Source organism: Salmo salar, chromosome 08, assembly GCF_965601325.2.
Source record: "Salmo salar chromosome 08, fSalSal1, whole genome shotgun sequence".
Classification (NCBI taxonomy): domain Eukaryota; kingdom Metazoa; phylum Chordata; class Actinopteri; order Salmoniformes; family Salmonidae; genus Salmo; species Salmo salar.
In genome coordinates, this window is record NC_138298.1 from 41,549,007 (window position 1) to 41,565,174 (window position 16,168).

General features: G+C 44.9%; 2 protein-coding genes across 2 annotated transcripts in view; one reads left to right on the forward strand and one right to left on the reverse strand.

Moving 5' to 3' along the window:
* LOC106593599 (NACHT, LRR and PYD domains-containing protein 1 homolog) overlaps window positions 1–16,168 on the forward strand; it is a 160,900-nt gene that overhangs the window by 25,382 nt on the left and 119,350 nt on the right. The window lies entirely within an intron of this gene.
* Window positions 1–16,168, reverse strand: part of LOC123735261 (uncharacterized) — a 55,679-nt gene that overhangs the window by 18,015 nt on the left and 21,496 nt on the right.

Here is a 16,168-nt window from a genome sequence, read left to right on the forward strand (position 1 = left end):
CCTTAAAGAGGTGGGGTTTCAGGTGTCTCCGGAAGGTGGTGATTGACTCCGCTGTCCTGGCGTCGTAAGGGAGCTTGTTCCACCATTGGGGTGCCAGAGCAGCGAACAGTTTTGACTGGGCTGAGCGGGAACTGTGCTTCCTCAGAGGTAGGGGGGCCAGCAGGCCAGAGGTGGATGAACGCAGTGCCCTTGTTTGGCTGTAGGGCCTGATCAGAGCCTGAAGGTATGGAGGTGCCGTTCCCTTCGTAGGCAATCACCATGGTTTTGTAGCGGATGCGAGCTTCAACTGGAAGCCAGTGGAGAGAGCGGAGGAGCGGGGTGACTTGAGAGAACTTGGGAAGGTTGAAAACCAGACGGGCTGCGGCGTTCTGGATGAGTTGTAGGGGTTTAATGGCGCAGGCAGGGAGCCCAGCCAACAGCGAGTTGCAGTAATCCAGACGGGAGATGACAAGTGCCTGGATTAGGACCTGCGCCGCTTCCTGTGTGAGGCAGGGTCGTACTCTGCGAATGTTGTAGAGCATGAACCTACAGGATCGGGTCACCGCCTTGATGTTAGTGGAGAACGACAGGGTGTTGTCCAGGATCACGCCAAGGTTCTTAGCACTCTGGGAGGAGGACACAAGGGAGTTGTCAACCGTGATGGCGAGATCATGGAACGGGCAGTCCTTCCCCGGGAGGAAGAGCAGCTCCGTCTTGCCGAGGTTCAGCTTGAGCTGGTGATCTGTCATCCACACTGATATGTCTGACAGACATGCAGAAATGCGATTCGCCGCCTGGTTATCAGAAGGGGGAAAGGAGAAGATTAATTGTGTGTCGTCTGCATAGCAATGATAGGAGAGACCATGTGAGGATATGACAGAGCCAAGTGACTTGGTGTATAGCGAGAATAGGAGAGGGCCTAGAACAGAGCCCTGGGGGACACCAGTGGCGAGAGCGCATGGTGCGGAGACAGATTCTCGCCATGCCACCTGGTAGGAGCGACCTGTCAGGTAGGACGCAATCCAAGCGTGGGCCGCGCCGGAGATGCCCAACTCGGAGAGGGTGGAGAGGAGGATCTGATGGTTCACAGTATCAAAGGCAGCAGATAGGTCTAGAAGGATGAGAGCAGAGGAGAGAGAGTTAGCTTTAGCAGTGCGGAGAGCCTCTTTGACACAGAGAAGAGCAGTCTCAGTTGAATGCCCAGTCTTGAAACCTGACTGATTAGGATCAAGAAGGTCATTCTGAGAGAGATAGCAGGAGAGCTGGCCAAGGACGGCACGTTCAAGAGTTTTGGAGAGAAAAGAAAGAAGGGATACTGGTCTATAGTTGTTGACATCGGAGGGATCGAGTGTAGGTTTTTTCAGAAGGGGTGCAACTCTCGCTCTCTTGAAGACGGAAGGGACGTAGCCAGCGGTCAAGGATGAGTTGATGAGCGAGGTGAGGAAGGGGAGAAGGTCTCCGGAAATGGTCTGGAGAAGAGAGGAGGGGATAGGGTCAAGTGGGCAGGTTGTTGGGCGGCCGGCCGTCACAAGACGCGAGATTTCATCTGGAGAGAGAGGGGAGAAAGAGGTCAAAGCACAGGGTAGGGCAGTGTGAGCAGGACCAGCGGTGTCGTTTGACTTAGCAAACGAGGATCGGATATCGTCAATCCTTCTTTTCAAAATGGTTGACGAAGTCATCCGCAGAGAGGGAGGAGGGGGGGAGAGGGGGAGGAGGATTCAGGAGGGAGGAGAAGGTAGCAAAGAGCTTCCTAGGGTTAGAGGCAGATGCTTGGAATTTAGAGTGGTAGAAAGTGGCTTTAGCAGCAGAGACAGAAGACGAGAATGTAGAGAGGAGGGAGTGAAAGGATGCCAGGTCCGCAGGGAGGCGAGTTTTCTTCCATTTCCGCTCGGCTGCCCGGAGCCCTGTTCTGTGAGCTCGTAGTGAGTCGTCGAGCCACGGAGCAGGAGGGGAGGACCGAGCCGGTCTGGAGGATAGGGGACAGAGAAAATCAAAGGATGCAGAAAAGGAGGAGAGGAGGGTTGAGGAGGCAGAATCAGGAGATAGGTTGGAGAAGGTTTGAGCAGAGGGAAGAGATGATAGGATGGAAGAGGAGAGAGTAGCAGGAGAGAGAGAGCGAAGGTTGGGACGGCGCAATACCATCCAAGTAGGGGCAGAGTGAGAAGTGTTGGATGAGAGCGAGAGGGAAAAGGATACAAGGTAGTGGTCGGAGATTTGGAGGGGAGTTGCAATGAGATTAGTGGAAGAACAGCATCTAGTAAAGATGAGGTCAAGCATATTGCCTGCCTTGTGAGTAGGGGGGGAAGGTGAGAGGGTGAGGTCAAAAGAGGAGAGGAGTGGAAAGAAGGAGGCAGAGAGGAATGAGTCAAAGGTAGACGTGGGGAAGTTAAAGTCACCCAGAACTGTGAGAGGTGAGCCATCCTCAGGAAAGGAACTTATCAAGGCGTCAAGCTCATTGATGAACTCTCCAAGGGAACCTGGAGGGCGATAAATGATAAGGATGTTAAGCTTGAAAGGGCTGGTAACTGTGACAGCATGGAATTCAAATGAGGAGATAGACAGATGGGTCAGGGGAGAAAGAGAGAATGTCCACTTGGGAGAGATGAGGATTCCAGTGCCACCACCCCGCTGGCTCGATGCTCTAGGGGTATGCGAGAACACGTGGGCAGACGAAGAGAGAGCAGTAGGAGTAGCAGTGTTATCTGTGGTAATCCATGTTTCCGTCAGCGCCAGGAAGTCTAGGGACTGGAGGGTAGCATAGGCTGAGATGAACTCAGCCTTGTTGGCTGCAGACCGGCAGTTCTAGAGGCTGCCGGAGACCTGGAACTCCACGTGGGTCGTGCGCGCTGGGACCACAAGGTTAGAGTGGCAGCGGCCACGCGGTGTGAAGCGTTTGTATGGCCTGTGCAGAGAGTAGAGAACAGGGATAGACAGACACATAGTTGACAAGCTACAGAAGTGTTGTTTCTTGTATTATTGTCTCTTGTGTCTTTAGAGAACTGTTTCACTTTGATATACTTTTTCTTCTGTCCTGATTTTCTCTTTCTTTTCTTCTGTTAACTAGATATTCTTTGTTGTTCTTAACTCAGGGCTAACTCCACTTATCCTGAATGAAATGTCTGAGCCACTAGTTGAGGACCAATGAAATCAGATACCCTTCCTCTCACACAGATTTGGTCATCCTCCCATTCATTTGAGGAAGATAACCGATTTAAAGATTGCAGAGCTATATGATTAATACATTGACATAATTGGTTGACGGTAGGTGGGGGCGGGAGGTACTGTATAAACACAAACTCACTTCCTTGACAACAGCTCTGCACTGCTCCTCGAAGAACAGGAAGTATGAACGCACTGACTTCTGCAGAGGCCGTATCACCGTAAAATGCTGCACGGCAAATGCAGACGTCAGATTGACCATGCAGAGCCTTTATTTTTGTATTTAACCTTTATTTAACTAGGCAAGTCAGCGGTGTTGCAATCTACTGCAGAGATAGCTTGCAGAGTTCTGTCTTACTATCCAGGTCTGTACCCAAACAATTCGAGTTCCTACTTTTAAAAATCCAACTTTCCAGAAACAAGTCTCTCACTGTTGCCGCTTGCTATAGACCACCCTCTGCCCCCAGCTGTGCTCTAGACACCATATGTGAACTGATTGCCCCCCATCTATCTTCAGAGCTCGTGCTGCTAGGTGACCTAAACTGGGACATGCTTAACACCCCAGCCATCCTACAATCTAAGCTTGATGCCCTCAATCTCACACAAATTATCAGTGAACCTACCAGGTACAACCCCAAAGCTGTAAACACGGGCACCCTCATAGATATTATCCTAACCAACTTGCCCTCCAAATACACCTCTGCTGTTTTCAACCAAGATCTCAGCGATCACTGCCTCATTGCCTGCATCCGTAATGGGTCTGCGGTCACACGACCACCCCTCATTACTGTCAAACGCTGCCTAAAACACTTCAGCAAGCAGGCCTTTCTAATCGACCTGGCCCGGGTATCCTGGAATGATATTGACCTAATCCCGGTAGTAGAGGATGCCTGGTTATTCTTCAAAAGTGCCTTCCTCACCATCTTAAATAAGCATGCCCCATTCAAAAAATGTAGAACAAGGAACAGATATAGCACTTTGTTCACTCCAGACCTGACTGCCCTCGACCAGCACAAAAACATCCTGTGGCATTCTGCATTAGCCCCCATGATATGCAACTTTTCAGGGAAGTTAGGAACCAATATACACAGGCAGTTAGGAAAGCTAAGGCTAGCTTTTCAAGCAGAAATGTGCATCCTGTAGCACAAACTCAAAAAAGTTCTGGGACACTGTAAAGTCCATGGAGAATAAGAGCACCTCCTCCCAGCTGCCCACTGCACTGAGGCTAGGAAACACTGTCACCACCGATAAATCCACTGTAATTGAGAATTTCAATAAGCATTTTTCTACAGCTGGCCATGCTTTCCACCTGGCTACCGCTACCCCGGCCAACTGCACTGCACACCCCCACAGCAACTCGCCCAAGCCTCCCCCATTTCTCCTTCACCCAAATCCAGATAGCTGATGTTCTGAAAGAGCGGCAAAATCTGGACCCCTACAAATCAGCCGAGCTAGACAATCTGGACCCTCTCTTTCTAAAACTATCTGCCGAAATTGTTGCAACCCCTATTACTACCCTGTTCAACCTCTCTTTCATATCATCTGAGATTCCAAAAGATTGGAAAGCTGCCACGATCATTGCCCTCTTCAAAGGGGGTGACACTCTAAACCCAAACTGCTACAGACCTATATCTATCCTATCCTACCCTGCCTTTCTAAGGTCTTTGAAAGCCAAGTTAACAAACAGATTACCAACCATTTCGAATACCACTATACCTTCTCTGCTATGCAATCTGGTTTCAGAGCTGGTCATGGGTGCACCTCAGCCACGCTCGTGGTCCTAAACGATATCATAACCGCCATCGATAAGAGACATTACTGTGCAGCCGTATTCATCGACCTGGCCAAGGCTTTCGACTCTGTGAATCACCACATTCTTATCAGCAGACTCAACAGCCTTGGTTTCTCAGATGACTGCCTCGCTTGGCTGACCAACTACTTCTCTGATAGAGTTCAGTGTGTCAAATCGGAGGGCCTGTTGTCCGGACCTCTGGCAGTCTCTATGGGGGTGCCACAGGGTTTAATTCTCGGGCCAACTCTCTTCTCTGTATACATCAATGATGTCGCTATTGCTGCTGGTGATTCTCTGATCCACCTCTACGCAGACGACACCATTCTATATACTTCTGGCCCTTCCTTTGACACTGTGTTAACCTCTTGGGGCTAGGTGGGACGCTAGCGTGCCACCCGTGGTGCACTCCATCAACAGCAGGTGCATTTCAAGAGCGGCAAATTTGAATCCAAATAAATGTCAAAATTCAAATTTTTCAAAAATACAATTATGTTACACCATTTGAAAGATAAACATCTCCTTAATCTAACCACGTTTTACGATTTCAAAAAGGTTTTACGGCGAAAGCATAAATTTAGAGTATGTTAGGACAGTACATTTACAAGAGTTGTGTGTAATGTTTTGTCAAGTCAAAGACAGGGTCACCAAAACCATAAAACCAGCTAAAATGATGCACTAACCTTTTACAATCTCCATCAGATGACACTCCTAGGACATTATGTTAGACAATGCATGCATTTTTAGTTCTATCAAGTTCATATTTATATCCAAAAACAGCGTTTTACTATGGCATTGATGTTGAGGAAATCGTTTCCCTCCAATAACCGGCAGTCAAGTCAGCGTCAGAAATTAAATAATTAAAATTAGAAAACATTGGTAAAATATTATATTGTCATTTAAAGAATTATAGATTTACATCTCTTGAACGCAATCAACTTGCCAGATTTAAAAATAACCTTACTGGGAAATCACACTTTGCAATAATCTGAGCACTGGGCCCAGAAAAATACGCGTTGCGATACAGACTAGACGTCATGTTGGGGAGATCTAAAATCGAAAATACTATGTAAATAATCCATTACCTTTGATTCTCTTCATCAGATGTCACTTCCAGGTATCACAGGTCCATAACGAATGTAGTTTTGTTCAAAAAAGCTCATCATTTATGTCCAAAAATCTCCGTCTCGTTAGCACATGATGTAAGCCAGCCGGACTTCTCGTCATGAACGAGGGGAAAAAATATATTTCCGTTCGTTCAAACATGTCAAACGTTGTATAGCATAAATCATTAGGGCCTTTTTTAACCAGAACATGAATAATATTCAAGGTGGACGAATGCATACTCTTTTATAACGTATTGGAACGAGGGTACCCAAGATGAACTCGCGCGCAAGGTGTCTAATGGGCCATCATCGTTCCATGGCTCTTGTTCGGTCAGATCTCCCTCCAGAAGACTCAAAACACTTTGTAAAGGCTGGTGACATCTAGTGGAAGCAATAGGAAGTGCCAAAATATTCCTAAACCCCTGTGTTTTTCAATGGGATAGGTTTAAAGTCAATACAACACATCAGGTATCCACTTCCTGTCAGAAAATGTCTCAGGGTTTTGCCTGCCAAATGAGTTCTGTTATACTCACAGACACCATTCAAACAGTTTTGGAAACTTTAGAGTGTTTTCTATCCATATATAATAAGTATATGCATATTCTAGTTACTGGGTAGGATTAGTAACCAGATTAAATCGGGTACATTTTTTTTATCCAGATGTGCAAATGCTGCCCCCTAGACCCAACAGGTTAACAAACCTCCAGACGAGCTTCAATGCCTTTCAACTCTCCTTCCGTGGCCTCCAACTGCTCTTAAATGCAAGTAAAACTAAATGCATGCTCTTCAACCAGTCGCTGCCCGCACCTGCCCGCCCATCCAGCATCACTACTTCTGACGCTTCTGACTTAGAATATGTGGACAACTACAAATACCTAGGTGTCTGGTTAGACTGTAAACTCTCCTTCCAGACTCACATTAAGCATCACCAATCCAAAATTAAATCTAGAATCGGCTTCCTATTTCACAACAAAGCATCCTTCACTCATGCTGCCAAACATACCCTCGTAAAACTGACCATCCTACCGATCCTCGACTTCGGCGATGTCATTTACAAAATAGCCTCCAACACTCTACTCAACAAATTGGATACAGTCTATGACAGTGCCATCCGTTTTGTCACCAAAGACCCATATACTACCCACCATGGTCGGAACTAGAAGCACAAGCATTTCGATACACTTGCATTAACACCTGCTAACCATGTGTATGTGACAAATACATTTGATTTGATTTGATTTTACCATTGCGACCTGTACGCTCTTGTTGGCTGGCCCTCGCTTCATACTCGTCGCCAAACCCACTGGCTCCAGGTCATCTACAAGTCTTTGCTAGGTAAAGCCCCGCCTTATCTCAGCTCACTGGTCACCATAGCAGCACCCACCCGTAGCACGTGCTCCAGCAAGTATATCTCACTGGTCACCCTCAAAGCCAATTCCTTCCAGTTCTCTGCTGCCAAAGACTGGAACGAACTGCAAAAATCACTGAAGCTGGAGACACATATCTCCCTCACTAGCTTTAAGCACCAGCTGTCAGAGCAGCTCACAGATCACTGCACCTGTACATAGCCCATCTGTAAATAGCCCATCCAACTACCTCATCCCCATACTGTATTTATTTATTTATCTTGCTCCTTTTGCACCCCAGTATCTCTACTTGCACATTAATCTTCTGCAAATCTACCATTCTAGTGTTTAATTGCTATATTGTAATTACTGCGCCACCATGGCCTATTTATTGCCTTAACTCCGTTATCCTACCTCATTTGCACACACTGTATATAGCCTTTTTCTACTGTATTATTGACTGTATGTTTGTTTATTCCATGTGTAACTCTGTGTTGTTTTATGTGTCGATCTGCTTTGCTTTGTCTTGGCCAGGTCGCCGTTGTAAATGAGAACTTGTTCTCAACTTGCCTACCTGGTTAAATAAAGGTGAAATAAAAAATAAATAAAAAAATAACAAATTCTTATTTACAATGAAAGCCTACCAAAACCTTCTATGTTTGACTAGCAATGTGCCTCATTCACAAGCAGTTAAAAGCCTGCTAGAGTGAAAAGGCTTTGCGTGGTCAATCCGCCGTCTGCATTGACCAGAAGACAGGGCATTCATACTTCTTCACTTTGCTGAGTTGAGCAGAACTGTTGATCAGGAAGTTTAAACCTCCCGCCTCCACCTACCATCAACCAATCATGTCAATGCGGAGCTATACGGAGCCATACAAAGCTCAATTTGGCCTCCAAGCCTATGGAGGCTCCACAATTGCTTAACTGATCAAATCAAATGTATTTATAAAGCCCTTCTTACATCAGCTGATATCTCAAAGTGCTGTACAGGAACCCAGCCTAAAACCCCAAACAGCAAGTAATGCAGGTGTAGAAGCACGGTGGCTAGGAAAAACTCCCTAGAAAGGCCAGAACCTAGGAAGAAACCTAGAGAGGAACCAGGCTGTGAGGGGTGGCCAGTCCTCTTCTGGCTGATCCTCCGAACCGTATACCACATTGCCAGATCAAGCAGAAATTGGCTTTAATAGCGGCAGGCGGGTGAGCAATTTCCACCGTCGTAGTATGGATGAAGCTTGACCTGGAATGTGACGCTAACTGAAGCTGGCTAACTGAAGCGGGCTAACTGAAGCTGGCTAACGGAAGCTGGCTAACTGAAGCTGGCTAGCTGAAGCTGGCTAAACTGAAGCGGTCTAACTGAAGCGGGCTAACGGAAGCTGGCTAACTGAAGCTGGCTAGCTGAAGCTGGCTAAACTGAAGCGGTCTAACTGAAGCGGGCTAACGGAAGCTGGCTAACTGAAGCTGGCTAGCTGAAGCTGGCTAAACTGAAGCGGTCTAACTGAAGCGGGCTGACGGAAGCTGGCTAATGGAAGCTGGCTAACTGAAGCTGGCTAACTGAAGCTGGCTAGCTTTATAAATGCCTGAGTAGATGTAGCTGTAGCTTGCTTCATAGTATAACACTTAGGTTTGTTCTGAAGGATTCGTTGCCATAGAGATGTACCTGGCTAAAAGATGAGCCACTCGTGGTACTGGGTATCCCGAGTTGAACTCAGAGCAGTGGCAGGTGTTCATGGATGGCAAAAAAAAATACAAAACATAAAACCATTGATCTTTCGTCTCTCTGCGTTTCATAATGTTCCTTCAATTCACAAGAAGCTAAATGTATCTCAGAGGAGAAAGCATCTGAGTGAGCGAAACAGCGCCCCCTCTGTCTCTATACATGTAGGACATCTATTCAATTAAATTCAAGGGGCTTTATTGGCATGGGAAACATATGTTTACATTGCCAAATCAAGTGAAATAGATAATAAACAAAAGTGAAATAATCAATAAAAAATGAACAGTAAACATTACACTCACACGTTTCAAAGGAATAGACATTTTAAATGTCATTATGGCTATGTACAGTGTTATAACAATGTACAAATGGTTAATGTACAAAAGAGAAAATAAATAAACATGAATATGGGTTGTATTTACAATGGTGTTTGTTTTTCACTGGTTGACCTTTTCTTGTGGCAACAGGTCACAAATCTTGCTGCTGTGATGGCACACTGTGGTATTTCACCCAGAAGATATGGAAGTTCATCAAAATTGGATTTGTTTTGGAATTCTTTGTGGGTCTTTGTAATCTGAGGGAAATATGTGTCTCTAATATGGTCATACATTTGGCAGGTTAGGAAGGGCAGCTCAGTTTCCACCTCATTTTGTGGGCAGTGTGCACAAAGCCTGTTTTCACTTGAGAGCCAGGTCTGCATATGTCAGCCTCTCAATAGCAAGGCCATGCTCACTGTCTGTACATAGTCAAAGCTTTCCTTAATTTTGGGTCAGTCGCAGTGGTCAGGTATTCTGCCACTGTGTACTCTGTAGCATTGAAGACAAGGGAAGCCAGAGAGCATCTGGCATTCCTTGACAAAAAGAGTATACAAAAATTACCTCGTTGTGGCTTGCTTGCCAGCTAGGTAAATCTTGCCCTATCCTAAATTAATCCATGGATGGAGATAGGGATTTGGACTTGTGGTTTTACTTAATTCTCCGTAATGGCTAATGATTATAACGGCGATTCTGATCCAACCATTCATTCATTAAAGTGGGTACTGTGTGACAGAGTGATAGACTGTTTTGTCAACATGAAAGACAGGAGGATGGCATTTGTGTTTCTTTACAAGTAGGGTGAGTCAACATTATCGTTCTACTTGCACACACACAGCCACATCATATTTAGCTTATGTTGATTGGACTAAATTATTTTTGGTTGAACTGGTGTTGGAACAGTGGAAGCAGCTCCTGTTTTCTTTGTGACTTGCTGTAACTCTCTGTGGTTCTAAATCAATAGTTGTTCAGTGGTCAGAAAATGTCAGAAACATTACCTTGACCATGCTGTAGGTCATGTAACTGTTTGTTACATGCAATATGCTTTGTGGATTTCACTGGACAGAGGTTTCTATCCGGTTTTGTGATAAAACAAAGGTGTGGTTGAATTTATTCTGCCACTGTGTCTTATTGTCTCAGCTTTTAGTCCTATATATCACAGTGTCTTATTGTCTCAGCCTTTAGTCCTATATATCACTGTGTCTTATTGTCTAGGCGTTTAGTCCTATATATCACAGTGTCTTATTGTCTAGGCCTTTAGTCCTATATATCACAGTGTATTATTGTCTAGGCCTTTAGTCCTATATATCACAGTGTCTTATTGTCTCAGCCTTTAGTCCTATATATCACGGTGTCTTATTGTCTCAGCCTTTAGTCCTATATATCACTGTGTCTTATTGTCTCAGCCTTTAGTCCTATATATCACTGTGTCTTATTGTCTAGGCCTTTAGTCCTATATATCACTGTGTCTTATTGTCTCAGGCTTTAGTCCTATATATCACTGTGTCTTATTGTCTAGGCCTTTAGTCCTATATATCACTGTGTCTTATTGTCTCAGCCTTTAGTCCTATATATCACTGTGTCTTATTGTCTAGGCCTTTAGTCCTATATATCACTGTGTCTTATTGTCTAGGCCTTTAGTCCTATATATCACAGTGTCTTATTGTCTCAGCCTTTAGTCCTATATATCACTGTGTCTTATTGTCTCAGCCTTTAGTCCTATATATCACAGTGTCTTATTGTCTCAGCCTTTAGTCCTATATATCACTGTGTCTTATTGTCTAGGCCTTTAGTCCTATATATCACTGTGTCTTATTGTCTCAGCCTTTAGTCCTATATATCACAGTGTCTTATTGTCTAGGCCTTTAGTCCTATATATCAGTGTGTCTTATTGTCTAGGCCTTTAGTCCTATATATCACTGTGTCTTATTGTCTAGGCCTTTAGTCCTATATATCACTGTGTCTTATTGTCTCAGCCTTTAGTCCTATATATCACTGTGTCTTATTGTCTCAGCCTTTAGTCCTATATATCACAGTGTCTTATTGTCTCAGCCTTTAGTCCTATATATCACTGTGTCTTATTGTCTCAGGCTTTAGTCCTATATATCACTGTGTCTTATTGTCTCAGCCTTTAGTCCTATATATCACAGTGTCTTATTGTCTAGGCCTTTAGTCCTATATATCAGTGTGTCTTATTGTCTCAGCCTGTAGTCCTATATATCACAGTGTCTTATTGTCTAGGCCTTTAGTCCTATATATCAGTGTGTCTTATTGTCTCAGCCTTTAGTCCTATATATCACAGTGTCTTATTGTCTAGGCCTTTAGTCCTATATATCACAGTGTCTTATTGTCTCAGCCTTTAGTCCTATATATCACAGTGTCTTATTGTCTAGGCCTTTAGTCCTATATATCAGTGTGTCTTATTGTCTCAGCCTTTAGTCCTATATATCACAGTGTCTTATTGTCTCAGCCTTTAGTCCTATATATCACGGTGTATTATTGTCTCAGCCTTTAGTCCTATATATCACGGTGTATTATTGTCTCAGCCTTTAGTCCTATATATCACGGTGTCAAGGCATATGAATTAACAGGTTATAGAGCACACAATGAAATGATCACAACACATGGGTTTTAATATGGCTGCCTCCCCCAGTGATTTTACCCACGCACCGCTACTGATTCAGAGTTGACCACATTTGACTCTCTGACTCCTCATATCTGATGAACAGTGATTTGTTGACACCGGAGGGAGAAGAGCATCCGGCAGCATGTGCAACGATGTCCGAGAGGGAAAGAAAACTGTGTTCGTTGTTTGTAGTAACATCTTTGTTGTTGTAACATCCCAAACGGATGGTTCCACCGTTAAGGAATCTAGCTTTAAGAGAACTGTATATATTTACAATTAATCACTTACCTCTTAGAACTGGTGTCTTGAGTCATTTTAGAGGCAGTGGTCCCCTCCCCTTTCTCCCCAGAGAGACTCGTTATAGAGGCAGTGGTCCCCTCCTCTCTCTCCCCAGAGAGACTCGTTATAGAGGCAGTGGTCCCCTCCTCTCTCTCCCCAGAGAGACTCGTTATAGAGGCAGTGGTCCCCTCCTCTCTCTCCCCAGAAAGACTCGTTATAGAGGCAGTGGTCTCCTCCTCTCTCTCCCCAGAGAGACTCATTTTAGATGTAAGTCACAGCTCACACAGCTACAATAAGAAATAACAGAACAGTCAATATTTCTGAACATTGAAGAACCAATAACAATGACAACACTTTTACAGTCTGTGGTCAGAGTTTAAACATAGACTTCATCTTGCATTTAAACATTTACAGTCCAATATGTTATTACTTTGACCTGGATCTCCATTAGCTAGTCTCCCTTGTTGGATCCCCTCAGTCCATAACAACAGCTGTCTACATGGGCTCCACACACAACTAAAATACATTATAGACATCTACTTTACATTGAAAGATGGTAGTAGACATTATAATGTGCAATCAATCACCTATAACAACTCTATACCTCATAGCCTATAACATCACATATTAATTAGGCTAATCAATATAAATCAACATAAAAGCCTACAATTATTATTCTTGAAAGTTGAAATCAGTATTGTAATAACTTTACAATTCTGCGGATGTTTAACCCCCTAAATCACCTCTCTCTAAAATAGTCTAACTTCTCAAACACTTTTCTATATTAAATTGTAAAAGGCTACAAACCTCAAACATGTTTCTTCGGCCGTTATTTCTCTACTTCCTTATAAAATGTTGGCTACTTCCCATTTCAACACAGTCGACGCTTCAACACGTATATTTTTATATTATATGTTCATATTTATGTAACATTAAGTCCCCTAACCCAGACGACGCTGGGCCAAATTGTTCGCTGCCCTATGGGTCTCCTGATCACGGACAGTTACAGCCCGCGATCGAACCCGGCTATGTATTGATGCAGTGTCTTAGACCGCTGCGCTACTCGGGAGCTTAAGTTAAAACAGCTGACAGATATTTCTTCCTTACCCTTTAAGAGAATACAGCCTACACACCATCGTTTCTTGTTCTGGTTTAGTAGTAGCCTACAAGGTGACACGCATTGCTTTGTTATGCAAGAAAATGTCCAAAAATTGACACATTGGTTTGTCTGGCAAGTCCGTTTGATTGTGCATGAGCTGGGGTGTACTACTTAGTGCACACCGTACCAAACCGTTGCAAAACGTTTTGGAACGACAACGAGTTTCAAATTCAGGTCATTCAGAGCCAGACCGACTTTTGGAAACCCTGATTTAGTCAACATTTACATCGTTTATGTAACAATTGTTGCATGTCACTTTTACTTGACCGACTTGACGAGACGGACTAGTTTCTTTAGCGACAGATTTACAAAATTCCGACGCACGTCGTCTTTCAGGAATTGAAACAACGCAAAGTGTCGACTGTGTTGGGGATCATCGGATAGCAAATCACGATAATGTGCAATCAATCACCTATAACAACAACTCACTACCTCATAGCCTATAACATCACATCATATTAATTAGGCTAATCAATATAAATCAACATAAAAGCCTACAATTATTATTCTTGAAAGTTGAAATCAATATTGTAATAACTTTACAATTCTGCGGATGTTTAACCCCCTAAATCACCTCTCTCTACAATAGTCTAACTTCTCAAACACTTTTCTATATTAAATTGTAAAAGGCTACAAACCTCAAACATGTTTCTTCGGCCGTTATTTCTCTACTTCCTTATAAAATGTTGGCTACTTCCCATTTCAACACAGTCGACGCGTCCAACACGTAAAGGTTTTTTTTATATTATATGTTCATATTTATGTCATATAAAGTCTTCATACACTTCATGCAGGTGTTCAGCCCATAAATTCATATTGTATCTGGTAAAAGTGGATTTGTATTAATTTGATGTGATTGAGTGATGTTTTGCAGTGCTACCAGCAGAGGGGAGTGGGACAACAACCAGGTTCGGCAGAAGGACGCTGGACGGGTCATATCTGTGTTGTTATGGTAACATGACAGGATGGGGAACCAATGATAGACAATGATTCTGCAGAACCCCAAAACAGACTGATTATAATGTATAGTATATGATGTTACATTGAAATAATCACATTTATTAAAGACCTACTCACAGAGACACATAAATACATTCCATAACTTTTCATTTTATTTATATGAATTGTATTTGACAGGGATGCTGCACATCAATCAACATTTCTGTAAATGTGACAGATTTAGCCAGCTAGCTAGGTTTCAACTGTAGTCCCTGGGCAGGAAGATAAACATTTTAATAAAAACTAAATAAATGTTTTTGCACTAACACAACTGATTCTACAAATCAAAGGCTTGATGATAATTAGTTAATTAGTTTAATCTAAGGTGTTCGTTCTCGGGTAAAAACTAAAACATGCAACCCTTTGGGGTCCCAGAGGAGAGGTTTGGAATACACTGACCTAGAATAATGTGATACAAATTTACCCTGCCCCCACCACCCAACAGACTCTTACCCTGCCCCCACCACCCAACAGACTCTTACCCTGCCCCCACCACCACCCAACAGACTCTTACCCTGCCCCCACCACCACCCAACAGACTCTTACCCTGTCCCCACCACAAAACAGACTCTTACCCTGCCCCCACCACCCAACAGACTCTTACCCTGCCCCCACCACCCAACAGACTCTTACCCTGCCCCCACCACCCAACAGACTCTTACCCTGCCCCCACCACCCAACAGACTCTTACCCTGCCCCCACCACCACCCAACAGACTCTTACCCTGCCCCCACCACCACCCAACAGACTCTTACCCTGCCCCCACCACCCAACAGACTCTTACCCTGCCCCCACCACAAAACAGACTCTTACCCTGCCCCCACCACCGCCCAACAGACTCTTACCCTGTCCCAACCACCTAACAGACTCTTACCCTGCCCCCACCACCAAAGCAGACTCTTACCCTGTCCCTACCACAAAACAGACTCTTACCCTGCCCCCACCAACCAACAGACTCTTACCCTGTCCCCCACCCAACAGACTCTTACCCTGCCCCCACCACCCAACAGACTCTTAACCTGCCCCCCCACCTAAAAGACTCTTACCCTGCACCACCATCTGCCCGAAACCACTTAAGACTCTTACCCTGCCCCACCACCCAACAGACTCTTATCCTGCTGCTGCTCCCCCAACAGACTCTTACCCAGCCCACCACCACCCAACAGACTCTTATCCTGCTGCTGCTCCCCCAACAGACTCTTATCCTGCCCCCACCACCAAACAGACTCTTATCCTGCTCCCACCACCCAACAGACTCTTATCCTGCCCCCAACAGACTCTTACCCTGCCCCCCACCACCCAACAGACTCTTATCCTGCCCCCACCACCCAACAGACTCTTAACCTGCCTCCACCACCCAACAGACTCGTACCCTGCCCCCCACCTAGCAGACTCTTACCCTGCCCCTACCACCTGGCCCCACCACCCAACAGACTCTTATCCTGCCCCCAACAGACTCTTACCCTGCCCCCACCACCCAACAGACTCTTATCTTGCCCCCAACAGACTCTTATCCTGCCCCCAACATCCAACACACTCTTACCCTGCCCCCACCACCCAACAGACTCTTCCCTGCCCCCACCAATCAACAGACTCTTACCCTGCCCCCACCACCCAACAGACTATTACCCTGCCCCCAACACTCAACAGACCCTTACCCTGCCCCCACCCAACAGACTCTTACCCTGCCCCCACAAC